We start from the raw sequence: 13005 nt of genomic DNA, 5'->3' as shown, positions 1-13005 counted from the left end.
GGTGAGACATGAGATAACTTGCTTTATCCTATAAAGCACCAGCCAGTGCTGTGACCTTTTCATCACATTGACCACAATGTTTCATTTATGACAACTGTAATCTGTCTAATCTAATCTAATCTCTATCTTGTGTTGAGTATTATAGTCTGTATTGCAGTAATAAATGGGTGCATGCTAATGTTTAATAACAGGCATTAAAAAAAAGTCTTATCATTTCCTTAAAGCTGCCCTGAGATCTTATATCATTCAAAGGATGATAACAGGAAAAGCCCATTTTGTTGTGTCCTTAGCAGTATCTATGGGGGGAGCTGGCCAGTAAGCTTTGTTTTTTTCTGTCAGGCTGTGGTGTTGTGTAGGTTGTCATAGTTAATATGGGGTTAAGCTGAGATGGGTGGAACAATAATGCTGGGATAACAAGGTGTGGGTGAAACTGAATAGAAGGTAGAGTCAGTTGTCCCTTCCCAACAGAGGTTGAATGAAGCAGAAGCATGTCTCAGCAAGAGGCAGCATTTGTATAAATGAAAAGGGAAATTATTTCTCATATTATGCACACCACTACTCAGACATCATGGCTACAGGGATTTTGGAAACTCAGAGTGGGATTTTATAAAACTTTGAAGGCACTCTTCAAAGGTATAAACTGGGAAGGTGTGGTGCAAGAGATCACATTGGGAGGACTTTCTTTTTTCAATTTTTCTAAATACTCAATATATCCATGAGTGTAAGAAATCCCTGAATTGAGGTTTAATTACCCTCCAAACGACCCCCCCCCCTCTCTCTCTCTTCCACCCACTGTTGTTGACTGGCTCGGCCGGTTATGTAACATATTTATGCCTTGCGCACGTGGCTACAGTCATTATAAATGACAATATGTGGACGGATTAAACATTACCATCCACCCCTGAAACCAAACAGCCCGCATTTCACCTCTAAGGCACAGGATAAGACTGAGGTCAATGAAAACTGTGGCCATTTAATCGATTTTCTACCGAGGAGCTCGCACTCATCCGTCCAGTCCCGACCATAAAAACCAATCCAGGGATTGAACAGGACAGTGTGTTTGCTCTTAACTCGATCTGAGGGTACACTCAGTTCAGCGTGACCGGTTATTGGTTGTGTCATCCTTACCAGGAAAAATGCATCGAATGGGCATTATTCGATGGGCCTCCTGGCATTTATCTCAAGGGGGCAGTGAGCAAACACTGATTTAAAGCAAAGTTCATACACTCGTTGAAAATTTAAATAAAAAAAATAAAATAAAAAATGAATGCGACTGGATGATCACTCGGATATCTTAATAAAAAAACATTTTAAACCACATTTAGAGATTTAAATTATGCGCATATTAATCGTATTGTTGCAATTCCCCCCTCTCACCCCTCATATGGTACCACCACTAGACTGACCACCACTCTCTCTCTCTCCCTTTCCTTCCCTGTCTCACGTTATTCCCCCCTCCTTCATCTAAAAGCTGTCATCCTGAGCGGTACTGAGTCGACGGCTCAATCCCTAAACGCCCGGATGAGAGCGGCAGGCGACATTCAGGGCAACGCAGTCGCATGAGTCGACCGACTGGAAGGCAACCAGACCAGGGGGGGACGACAGCGAGTGCAGGAATCTGAAAATTTTCGACGCAACCCACGTAGATCGCTGTGGGAAAAATTCAGACAGAGACAGAGGCGTGGAGACGAAGAGGAGCGGCGCGTTTCCCCCCCTCCTCTTGCGGTGTCCTATTTCGTTGGTAAGTACATTTTGCCCATTAAAAAAACCGCTGCACATGTGCCTTTTCCTCTTCCACGGGACTCGTGTCTCGTTTCGCCACTTTCCTTGCGCGTTTGTTGTGGTCTGCGTCCCCGCGGGCTGAGTTTAAGGAAGAAGAGGCCTGGTAAGTAGGAATATAGCGGCAAAGAGGCATGTGTGTGCATTAAAATGGGCTGCAGCAGCTCACGACGCGCTACGCTGATTCCGAATTGTACTCGTGTTATGTTGACGGACAGCGCCGTGAACGTTACATTTTACCGTGAGTGGCAACATTCTTGTTTTATTTCTGTGCGCTGGTTCCTGTTGTTGCTGCTGATCGCACGCGACAAAACCAGTGAGTGGAGCTACACGTGTGTGTGACTCCACATCTGAGAGTCACCAGCTCTTATTCACTGTCCGCTCTGAACCACCGCGGGTAAAATGCAAATGCCCGGCCATGGCTTGGATTTGAATCCGAGAGCTGCTTTCAGTGCCCAATAAATCATTTAGTAGTTAATCACACGCGCTCATTTCTCTCAGGGCTTTTCGTGAGCAGACCAAACGCTGAGGACAACTGTGGTCTCCACTGAGCATGCGCACTACCGCCCCCTTTGACCTATAATATTAATCAGTTGAGAGTAGTAGTAGTCTGTCCTGCAGGTCTCAAAAGTGCATCGGGTCGCTTCTCCGGTTTGTTGACAGAACGATTATTGAGTGGAAAAACAGGCGAGTGAATCGGGCATCACATAAAGCAGATCCTGTTATTTATGAGCAGAAATGAATCTGCGATGGCAAGCTTTGTAGCTCAGGGCAAGCCTCATTGTCACCATGATGACTATTTTCCAAAGAGAAATATCACAGGACTATGGGAAGAATAACAGAATCAACTGGGCAAAACGCTACAGACTGCATACTCAGAACAGAAATATCACAGTGTAAAAATACGCCATCACGAAAGTACTGAAATGTCACGCAAGTCAAAGTAAGATAGTAAGCAAACATTATGCAAATACTCAAGAGGTAGCAGCCAAATAAAAAAGTCCCTGGTAATATATTTTAGCTAGGCTCGTTTTTTTCTTTCGTGAACTATTTTAAGTGTATGTGAAAACAAATACAAGTAAATTTCAAATACCTAAGTTGGGCACCAAAGTGTATGCACTTAGCTATTTTCATAGTTAATAAAAAGTGCTGATTATCATATTCTAGGCAAATGCAGTTGTCATCTTGTCTTCTTTAATAATATTTCACTACATTAATGATATCTGTTCCTACTGCTTGCATAGGAAGTGGAAGTCACATATTATTTATGGACCCACAATGCAGTTTTCTAGTTAATCATTAGTCTGGTGCTATGATAAGGAGTGGTGAGAAAGGGGCAAAAATGTCAGGGTCTGTCACTACCTTACGTGTTTTCCGTTCTCTGCTTTTTCTCATATATGTTTTTGGTAATAAAATATTAGATCAGTGCTTCGCACAGCAGGGGTTGTAACCTGGGAGGATAAAATGCTCTGATTGCTATGTCTATTCTAGCTTTATAGGCATTAAGACAGATATGGAAGTGCAGAATGATAAGATACGTAGATTAATGACTTCCCTGTTTTTCTACACTTTTAACCTTTTTGTAAACAAAAACAAAACTAACCAACAAACCAACCTAAATTTCCCTGGAGTGTGCTAAACTTTGTTATATATTTATTTATTTATTTATTTATGTTCTTCTTAACTAGAGGGTAAAGAATGATAAGAAATATGGTAGAGAGCAGGGAAGGGTGTTAGGTAACGGTTTGGCCAGGCTTGGGACTTGCTGTTCAGGGCGTTTGCACCCATGTGGTAATAATGAAATGGTAGTAGATTTTGCTTGCTTCTCTTCTCTCGGTCATTTTTGTGTCTTGGATTAACTTTTTTAATAACGTGAACAGTAGCCAGTCTACCTAAGCTGGGCTCGCTGGCTTTCACACAGTCATGCAGGGATTATAAAATGTAAAGTCCTTACACCTTCGGTTGTGGGTAATCTGCTGCTTTAAAGCAGTCTGATTTACTGACACAGGGAACATTTCAGTTCAACTTCTGTGTTTGAGCGTCAGCTTCTTTTTTTTTTTTACTTATTTGCTTGACAGCTTTGGAGAGAAGAAAACATGTTACTGTGGTTGGACTGCTTTTGACCAAGCCTTTATTAAAGAGTTTCAACCACTATCTAGTCGAGTTAAGGTGCGTTCACGGAAACATTACGGTCCACTGTGTTTATGTTTGACTGTACTTTGACCTGCCTTTTGTGAGTGTAATCTTTTTGAAAAAAAAACAAACAATCAAACCAAAATGATTCACACTAAATTGCCAGTTCCGTGGCGACAGGGTGCAACCACAGCCTAGACCACATGCTCAATAGCCTCTCCTCTAATGGTTACCCAAATGCTCCATGACAGACACCGAGCACCTCATATTTAAGCCTTGCAGCTAAACCTTGTTTAGTAGAACTTTTGTGTGGAAATTAGCCATCAGTGGAGGAGGGCGGGGGGTGAGCCGAGTTTTTATGCATGGAAGAGGTATGTGTACATTGCGTAATGTTTTCATGTTCAACAGTACGCTGAGTGAGCAGACTGGTTTTCGTGGCTGTACTTTTAGTGTGTGTGTTCTGTACAGTTTGCAGTTTCTAAGAACTTTCTGCCCTCTGTGACTTTGCTTTTAGTTCCGGTTCAATGTTATTTTCACCTGAGGCCTCTTGTGATTACAAAAAAATGTTTTCTGTCAGCAGACAGGCTACAACACCTCATATTATAGTCTCTCTTCATGGAGGAGACCTTCATGTGTTTTGATTGAAGGTGTGACAAAGCTCTTAGATTTTTTGTTAGATTGTTTTTTAAAGCAAAAGCCACACCTCATTTAAATTTGGCTGGTTTTCCCTTCAAGGTTGCTTCCAAACTTTCAGATTGCTCCTGTTTTGTTAGGATCGCTCACTTGAAGTCCCACTCTGCCCACTTGCAGGGATATTCACAGGATGTGAATAAAGTGTGTCAAAACAGCATTTCTTATAATTTCATTTCATTTGGGAAGCTAGGTACCGTCGAAGGAAGCCAAAACAGCGGAATTGTGCCAAAAAAAGCCTAAAGGTATGTGATAAAGTTAAGGCTGTTTGGACTGAATGTTCTCTGTCAGATGCCTCAGTGCATCACAGGCTAATCGGTACTGACGGTCCAACCCTGGTGGACAAATTCGCAGTAGAAAAAGACTTGTGTGTTCTTTTACCTTGGATACTTTGAGTATCCTCCTTCTAGTGTTTGGCCACCAACTGGTGACCCAACTCTTGTCACCAATGATGACCTTTTATATTAAATTTGGGTCAGAGTGACACAACATTTGAGATTTTGTTTTATGTACATATTTGAGGTCAACGGTGAACCTAGAGGGAATGATTTAAGTGTCGTGGCAGCTCTGGTAGTGATGCAGGGCTGCACAAGGAGACGTCATTGAATGGGATAAGCACTCAATTTGAATCAAGTGGGGTTTTTTAAAAAAATTTAGGTGAAGTCTTACCTGTTTAAAATAGTGGCTGCTTTTGAGATGCACAATGGTTATGGTTAATATACAAATTGCTGCAGAGTTGTCACTGTTGCGCTGACAGCTTGTTTCAGCTTCAACAGTTACTTTGTTTTAAGTGTTCAGAATAGCCAAATCCTGATTTTTTTTTTTTTTTTTTTTACTTTATTATTTAAATATTTATTATTAACATGTCATTAATATTTCCTTTGGGGAAAAACATCTACTAAATCAATATAAATGTCCTAACTGGGACATTTTAAGACTTGTCAGAGTCCTCTGGTTGATAAGGAGTGTTTCCAAGAACCTCACCCAATGATTAGCAATATTACAGCAGGAGTACGAGTAAAAGAAAATATTTTTTATTATTAATTAATCTGAAGGTTATTTTCCCAAGAAATGTTTTTGCTCTTATGCATTGCAGAGGATAGTGAATCAGAATTTTGCAGAGCCTCCAGTGGCACATTGTAAATAACCGTCTGAAACCAAGCAGTTTTTATTATTTTATTATGATGTCAAAGAAGACAAAGGAAACAACTTTACATAAAAATTCTTAAACAAATGATCTGCCCAAATTTTGGGGAATTATTATTTCTTATTACTAGAATAAAATAAAGATATAACATGTTAATATTGTATACATTTATGACAGTTACACACAGCTATCAGAATTTTGAATTATCTCAGATTTAATTTTCTTACATAAAAAGACTAAATTAGTTTGACCTTGTGTGTCAGCATGACCTGGAATAAAAGACAATGATAGGAAAAGGTGCTCGCCTCCTTTCAGCGATGGCTGCCCACCGTGCAGTCCGGCCCTTCTGCCAGTGGGTGTGTCTGCGTCGCTGTGGGCAAAAGGGCAGTTGGCACCGGGGCTGGCAGCTTCACAGTCAGAGAACACTCTGTCTTTCTGATCAGCCCACCTCGCCCTCCGAGCACAATCACCCTGTTATGTCTGAACCCTCCTTCGCCATGGCAACATCACATGATAGCACGGAAAGAGCGAGAATCTTCATGCTGTGTGTGTGTGTGTATGCGTGCGCTACATGCCTGCTTGTGCCAGTATTGCTTAATCCATGTTATTGCTGAAAACCTGGTTAAGCATATCATCGATCACGTGTCTTCTTATTTTTTTAGCAAGGGTCAAAACATACATAGGACAGAAGATGGCGGAAAGGTTGGCGTGCAAGTGTTGTAAGAGGACACAGAGCAAAGCACACTTTGGGGAATCTGCTAGCTATCAGCGATGGAGAAAGAAGACAAAAACAGATCAAGCAAACTTCAAACTTGCCCTTTTTTAATTGTTTAATTTAAGCTGTGCCTTAGGGTCAGGGGGCCATTAAAGCTTGGGATAATAACCCAAACCATTTCAGCTCTTGGACTATTTTACAACCATCAGTTCGGTTTTACCTCAGTACTTAACCAGATTTTAACTATCAGGACACAAAAATACTTGAGGCTGCAATTATACGTTTAAATATTTGTGGCTAGTACACATGTATATGTATGCAGCTGGTTTCAGGGAACTTCTGTCTCCTGCCAAGTTTAGAGCCATAATGCTCATCTATCCTCCTTTTACTGCTGTCATGTAGACCTTCATTCTTAGAAACCATAAGTTAACCTTAATAGCTCTTAATGCTGAAATTTTTTTTCCGAGAACTCGTAACACGACGATTGTGGTATTTTTGAAGGTTTCCTCGGTCTTCTTCACAAATATCAGCATTTACTGACTCACTTCTTTAATCGTGCTGCCAGCCGTAGGCTTCCTGTTAGTTTTCCTGTTTTGGTTTCTTTAAAGCTGGAATCTCTCGTTTAAATTGTTAAGGGTGGTGCTTACAAGAAGTTATTGCCTCCCGAACCTTTAGATTCTTCCCATGAGAAATGTAAGCCATTCCATCAAACAACAAAACAATTAGCCATATATTACATTCTGGTATTTTACGATAGCTGTATCATTTTCTCAGTCCTGTTGTGTGCTTTTTTGGCCCTGTTTGTGCACTCCACTCTGCCCATAAGAGCGGTTTTGTAGTCTTTCTGGTGGCCTTCTGTAAGCGGCAGGGTCTGTATCAAAGCGGCGTCACACAGAGCTTCTCTTGTTCGGATGTTGGCCTTGTGTTAACTATGCTAATGGCATAGCATGACAGGCTTACTGCTAAACTGTGAGGCCTTGCGGTTCTATTTATGGAAAGTATGCATTTTTCTCTTCTTTTCACTGATGTATGTTTCTCAGCAGCACAGTGGGGCTTGCTTGACATTAATGCGAAATCATTTCGCCACTAAGCCCGGAGGCAAGTTTGAAATTTTGGAAAATGTTTGTTGGCACAGCGCTTGGGGAAAGCTATTTTTGGTATTCTGGGGTAATGTGTCTGTGACAAACTGGGTGAAATTATTGAGAATTGGCAGATTTGCGTTGGTTGCACAATTTTATTTTAAATAATTTATATTGTATTTGATTTAAACGGGTCACCTCTTGTGGCAGTTTATCGCAGTTTTCTCCATTTTACTCTATTGTGTGGCAAAATGTGTAAGAGGTCTCAGATATGAATGAGAAACCTGTACATGTCCTGGTTATTGCTGTTGTGTTTATAATGTTACCACTTATTTGTATTTGACTGTACGGATGAGGCAGGGCTCCATGTAAGGTTGAGCAGCTGGCAGACTGGTTTCTGCATACGCTCATGTGACACGGCTATTTCTAGCCAAATCATTCCTCCTCCCTGCCGCCTCTAGCAAGTGCAAGAGCAAGTGGTGGATACGTGACACCTCAGGAAGCCGTGAGGTTAGAAGGTGGGGGCAGTCGTCATAGTCCAGTGGTATCTATCCAGAGGCCACTTTGTGGGATGGGGATAAGCTAGGTAGGACATGACTTGATGGCCAATTGAATGGCTTCAGTAGAAGACTTAAGTCAAAAGGTATGTGGTTGGAACAGGTTCAGACTGTTGCCACAAAGTTGTAATTTGTCAGACAGTGTTTGCACATGTCACTGGGCGCACTGGAAATAAACACATGAATGGTTGGTTGACACACATCCAACGTTCCTGTTGGGAAGATGTAAAGATATCAGGTGATTGATCACTTCTGCTGCTTACTTAGATTCTGAAAAGTTTGTTAAGTCTGTTTGTTGTTCAGTGTCATTTCTCAACTTCAGTGCCACTTGGATGGGTTGTTGTATTGAATGTGATATCTTAATAGATGCTTCATCATTTATTGCTTTCTGTGCTAACATTGCGGTCTTTCACAGACAGCAATATTAGATTCAATATTTACATTTAATAGGTGGATTCTCATAAGCTTAGAACTAATCCATTAACAATACACAGGAGCAGACATCAGTTCAGAAGCCACCATGTTGCTATCTTGAATACAGGAGCCATGGTAAGGCGCCAAATCGTGCTTTATGTACGTGGCTAGAGACTGGCCACTTGAACAGCACCTTACGAGTTACTATAAATTTAAAGCTCACAAATCAATCTTTCAAACTATATATGACCATAAGATTTGTACAAAAGATTTGTCTTTCTCATTTTGTCATTCTCCTCCTTCTCCACTGCTCTCTCTTTTCCCTCATGTCCACTTCTTTCTCTTCTTTCTCACCTCAAGCCTCATTACCTGAACTGAAGTCAGGGGTCTAATACATGAAAACATGCATAAACATGTTTATTTAGTCCCGATATTTTCGTAATTACTTATTGTTAGCAGATAAATGTGACCAACCTGTCTCTGGATAGCTGACAATGAGCCGGCTAAACACAAACAGCTGGTTATAAACTAACATCATGCCAGCTAATGTTAGGGTCAAGTGTGCTAACAATCACACTTTCCCTCTGATAAACAGTTTGATTAGATTCCCAGTGAAGATGAAATCAAGCGATCAACTTCAAGGAAAGTTTCACTAATGCCAGCTAACAGCAGCTAACAGCAGCTAACAGCAGCTAACAGTAGCTTAAAGGGGCAAAAAAGGCAGCACTTATGGACACAAAAGTTCAGGATAACCTCAACAGTTCACCTCGGTATCATTGTCATCGGACAGAAGTAAACGTCATTGACTCGTATTGGGCTCCTTTCATAAGGTTTTGCAGCCTCCTCCAGCGTAAATAGACCTGTACACCTAGCATATTTACAGCTGAGATAAACAGCAGACTGACGGTCACACTGAGATGAATGGTGGCCAGAGTTGTTCTAATTCTGCCATTGTATCTAGGATTATGCACTTGAATTGGAAGGTGTTTAAAAAATAGAACTCAATTGATTCCGATCTACAGTCAACTGACATCTATTAATGATATTTTGCACATTGTACCATTAAGGTTTGCTGTCATCTTGTGATTCCCATTTATGTTTTGCATTTCATTCACATGATGGTAAATGCAAAATTACCTGTGTTTGCTCATGCACAGGTGTTCTTGTTACAGTATAGAAAACGATGAGAAATAAATATTGACCCTAGCATTTCAAATTTGTGTAATCAGTTAACTGGGATCTCAAGCTGCATGTTGCAACTCTAGTATTGACTAAACTTATCAACAAATCCCAAATTTTAATCATATTTTTATCCGGTCATTTTACTCAGTGATTTGTTCCACAGTAAGCACCAATTTACTGCCATATGCATCATTTTTAAGTCTAAAATAGTACCGAGGGAGTACTGTTGTGATCACATATAATTTCACTGAATCATACCATTAAGCTCTCACAAGCTGAGACTATTACAATGTTAGGTGGCATTTTGTACACTTTACGGACTAATTAATCAGAGTATTCAAACGGAGTGGAGGATATGATTGTTGGTCTAATACAAGTCTGTTATTTTTAATAATGATTAGTTGTATAATTGGGTCTCCTTTAGATGTGTGACAGAAACAAGAGATAATTTTGGAACAGAGCCTGGAAAGTGGTTGTGGGCACATAATACACTCCTATTGTGAAGTAAACCTGATTTTCAAGGCTAATATCAGTCCAATAAACTACAGGAGGTTAGGATTAAATGTCATTGAACAACTCGGAGGGTTCTCTGTACTGAACAGGTGATGACATCTTCATAATGTTTATCACATTCCAGCCCTGCCCTGGGTATACAGCAAGTAACCCCTATGGCCAGCAGCCTACTAATACTTAGAGGCTTACCCAGCTCCAGTCTGAACTGTAGTCAACAAACCTGTCTACATACTCTTTACACATAAACACTGCAGCTTTCAGAATACTGTATATGATAATATAAAATGTTTACTAGGTGTCTAGGGCCATGCAAAATCTGTAAAACCTTTAAAACAGAGTTTTCACATCTTTAGCTCCAATAAAATTTGAACTTGCGCAATAGATTTGTGTCTTATTGAGCTTAAGTTCAGGAGTCTTAAAGTAAATTTTGAGCTTAAGAATATTTGATTTTCATAAAAGACAGGGTTGGGGATTTTTTTTTTCTAAAAGCTAGTAGGTAACTGGGCTCTTTTAGGAATAGACCGCTGATACAAATGTGTGAATGTCAGAGTTTAACTTGCAAACACATCAAAGCATCAGCTCCTTTGAGTCCTGCTGGCTTTTGGGAGATGTTTGCTTAAACAGTTAATGTGCAGAAATGGGACTTATCAGCACTTTGGCATTCTTACTTGGACAATTTTATAACATAATTATATTTGTTCAATCAAGTGTACAGTCAAGAGGACTTATGTTTAACTGAAATCCCTGATTTAGAAGCATGGTAAGTTGTCATTGAAGCTAGTAGTTGATAAACTATTTAAATTTATTTAAAATTCTCCCACTTAAGAAAAACTGAGAGTAGGGGGGATTTTAGCTTCATTGCACCCCCTACTGGTTGGGCAAGATGATGTTCTGATCTGAAGCCATGGATGGAAACGTCTCGAAGAAATGAGTTATACCAACAAGATTAGAGGTGACCCAGGCAGAGCGGCCCTCCTCCCCATCTTACCCTCCATCACCGGAACACCAGCAGACCACTTGTCACAATGGCTTTCCTTCAGCACCAGGCATGCTGTGACAGCATTCACACACAGAGAAAGTAGCGCATGTCACACACAGCCTCCAAGGATGCTGCCCCCAAAAATATCGCTCCCTGGAGTGTGCACGGCAGCTGTATCAAAATATTGTGTGAAATATTCTGACAAGGCTGTGCATTTCAGGACAGACTAATAATTTGCACATTTGTATGGAGAATTGTTGTCAGTTTTGATTACAGGTTTTTCATTTAGTCGGTACGCTAGGGCTGAAATTCTTTCGCTTATATTGAGCACCCGGGTGTGACCTTAACTTGCCACACAAATGCAAAATTGAACACACCTCCTTAAAGTTGAAAAGTGCACTGTGTCTGTGTGTGGACGCCATGTGCCATGAATGTGTGGTGCAGCTTGAATACGTGATAACACTGGTCACACTGTGTTTACTGTGTAATTTTCAGATTAAGCCATTTGTTCTTTCACAGTCGTAGCAACGTAGACCAACATCTCCTGCCATGCAGTACTCTGTTGACAGTCCTGGATTCGTGATTGTGATTTTGTTTATGCACGCATTTGTTCACTGGCAGCGGCCTGCCTGTGGACTGTTCCGTCTCTGCTGTCATCAATCATTCCAGGAGATAAACAGAGTATTTGTAGTTCAGAAACGTCTCAGTCTGGATCCGCTGTGTCCTCAGCTCCCCTTAACTAAGACGATTGAGATTCAGTGCAGTCGCTAATATATTGCCATGGTTTTAGTGAGGATACACTTAATTTATGTATTAAAAAAAGAAAACGAAAGATTCAAACATTATTTAAAGAAATCTGATTTTAATAAATCTGACTGCAAATTCATGACTGATGATGGACTGACCTTTATTTCTAATTTAGCATTTGTTTTCCTGTCTGCAAACTTAAAAGTTACGTCCTCAGTTAGCTTTTTTCCTCTTAGTTTATAAAAATACAGTTTTTTTAAACCCCTTGATGCGATTAAAGCCTGCTGCTGAAGTCGTCATGTGAAAATCCCCTCCCTGTTGTAAACAATCTAAGTACCATTACTGCAACTCATTCTTAGGACAAAGACATTAGCCATGGCTAATGCTAACAGCACATTGTTAAGCATTGCTGTTATTCTGAAAACTGAGAGTGATGGGGTAATCCACAGATTCACTGACTTGCAGACCTAATCTGTCCGGCCTCGTGCCTTTTCTTCGATTGTGTGTAAGCTGTGTACGCTTGGGTCAACATGTAGTTAATTACACTGTGTGGCTGTACATGCATCTATGCAGAGGTCTGGCATTCCTGTACAGTGGTGCCAAAGTACAGGACCCCACGTACCCCCGCCACCGCTACGTCTGTCACTACGTGCGTGCAGCAGCAGGCCTAATCAAAGCACTCTGTAATAGTGTTAGCTGTGTCATGTGCTGGAAGCCAGGATTAAGAGCAAGAGGGCACGGCCACTAGATGCAGCTTAGGAGGAGCCATTCTCTCTCATTCTCTTTTTCTTCTGTCTCTCTCTGGCTTTGTTTTATACTTACCTTTAACCTCACATGTGGTGGCTGCAGCCATCCAAGGTCACTGAAGTGTGTTATACTACAAATACTATAGATTTAATGTGAAACAAAACAAAGCGCTTTCATAATCCTTTTGCTAAAAAAAACAGTACCCACAGCTTAAAGTATCCGCACGTACACGTACTGTTTATGTATCCAATAGTGTCCTCCTTTAACCTTTCCACCACACACTGTTCCACTGGCGGGACACTAGCACCACATAGAACTTTCCC

General features: G+C 40.8%; 1 protein-coding gene across 4 annotated transcripts in view; it reads left to right on the top strand.

The window, feature by feature from the left end:
* Positions 1–1426: 1426 nt before the first annotated feature.
* Positions 1427–13005, top strand: part of slc20a2 (solute carrier family 20 member 2) — a 43852-nt gene continuing 32273 nt past the window's right edge. For 2 of the 4 annotated variants that reach the window (XM_019365769.2, XM_005473576.4), the window contains exon 1: positions 1427–1741. The gene's annotated coding sequence lies outside the window, so the exon portion shown is untranslated. The other 2 variants (XM_003451015.5, XM_019365770.2) reach the window with 2 other exon arrangements.

Source organism: Oreochromis niloticus, linkage group LG12 (genome assembly GCF_001858045.2).
Source record: "Oreochromis niloticus isolate F11D_XX linkage group LG12, O_niloticus_UMD_NMBU, whole genome shotgun sequence".
Classification (NCBI taxonomy): Eukaryota; Metazoa; Chordata; class Actinopteri; order Cichliformes; family Cichlidae; genus Oreochromis; species Oreochromis niloticus.
This window is presented reverse-complemented; position numbering and strand designations above follow the sequence as displayed.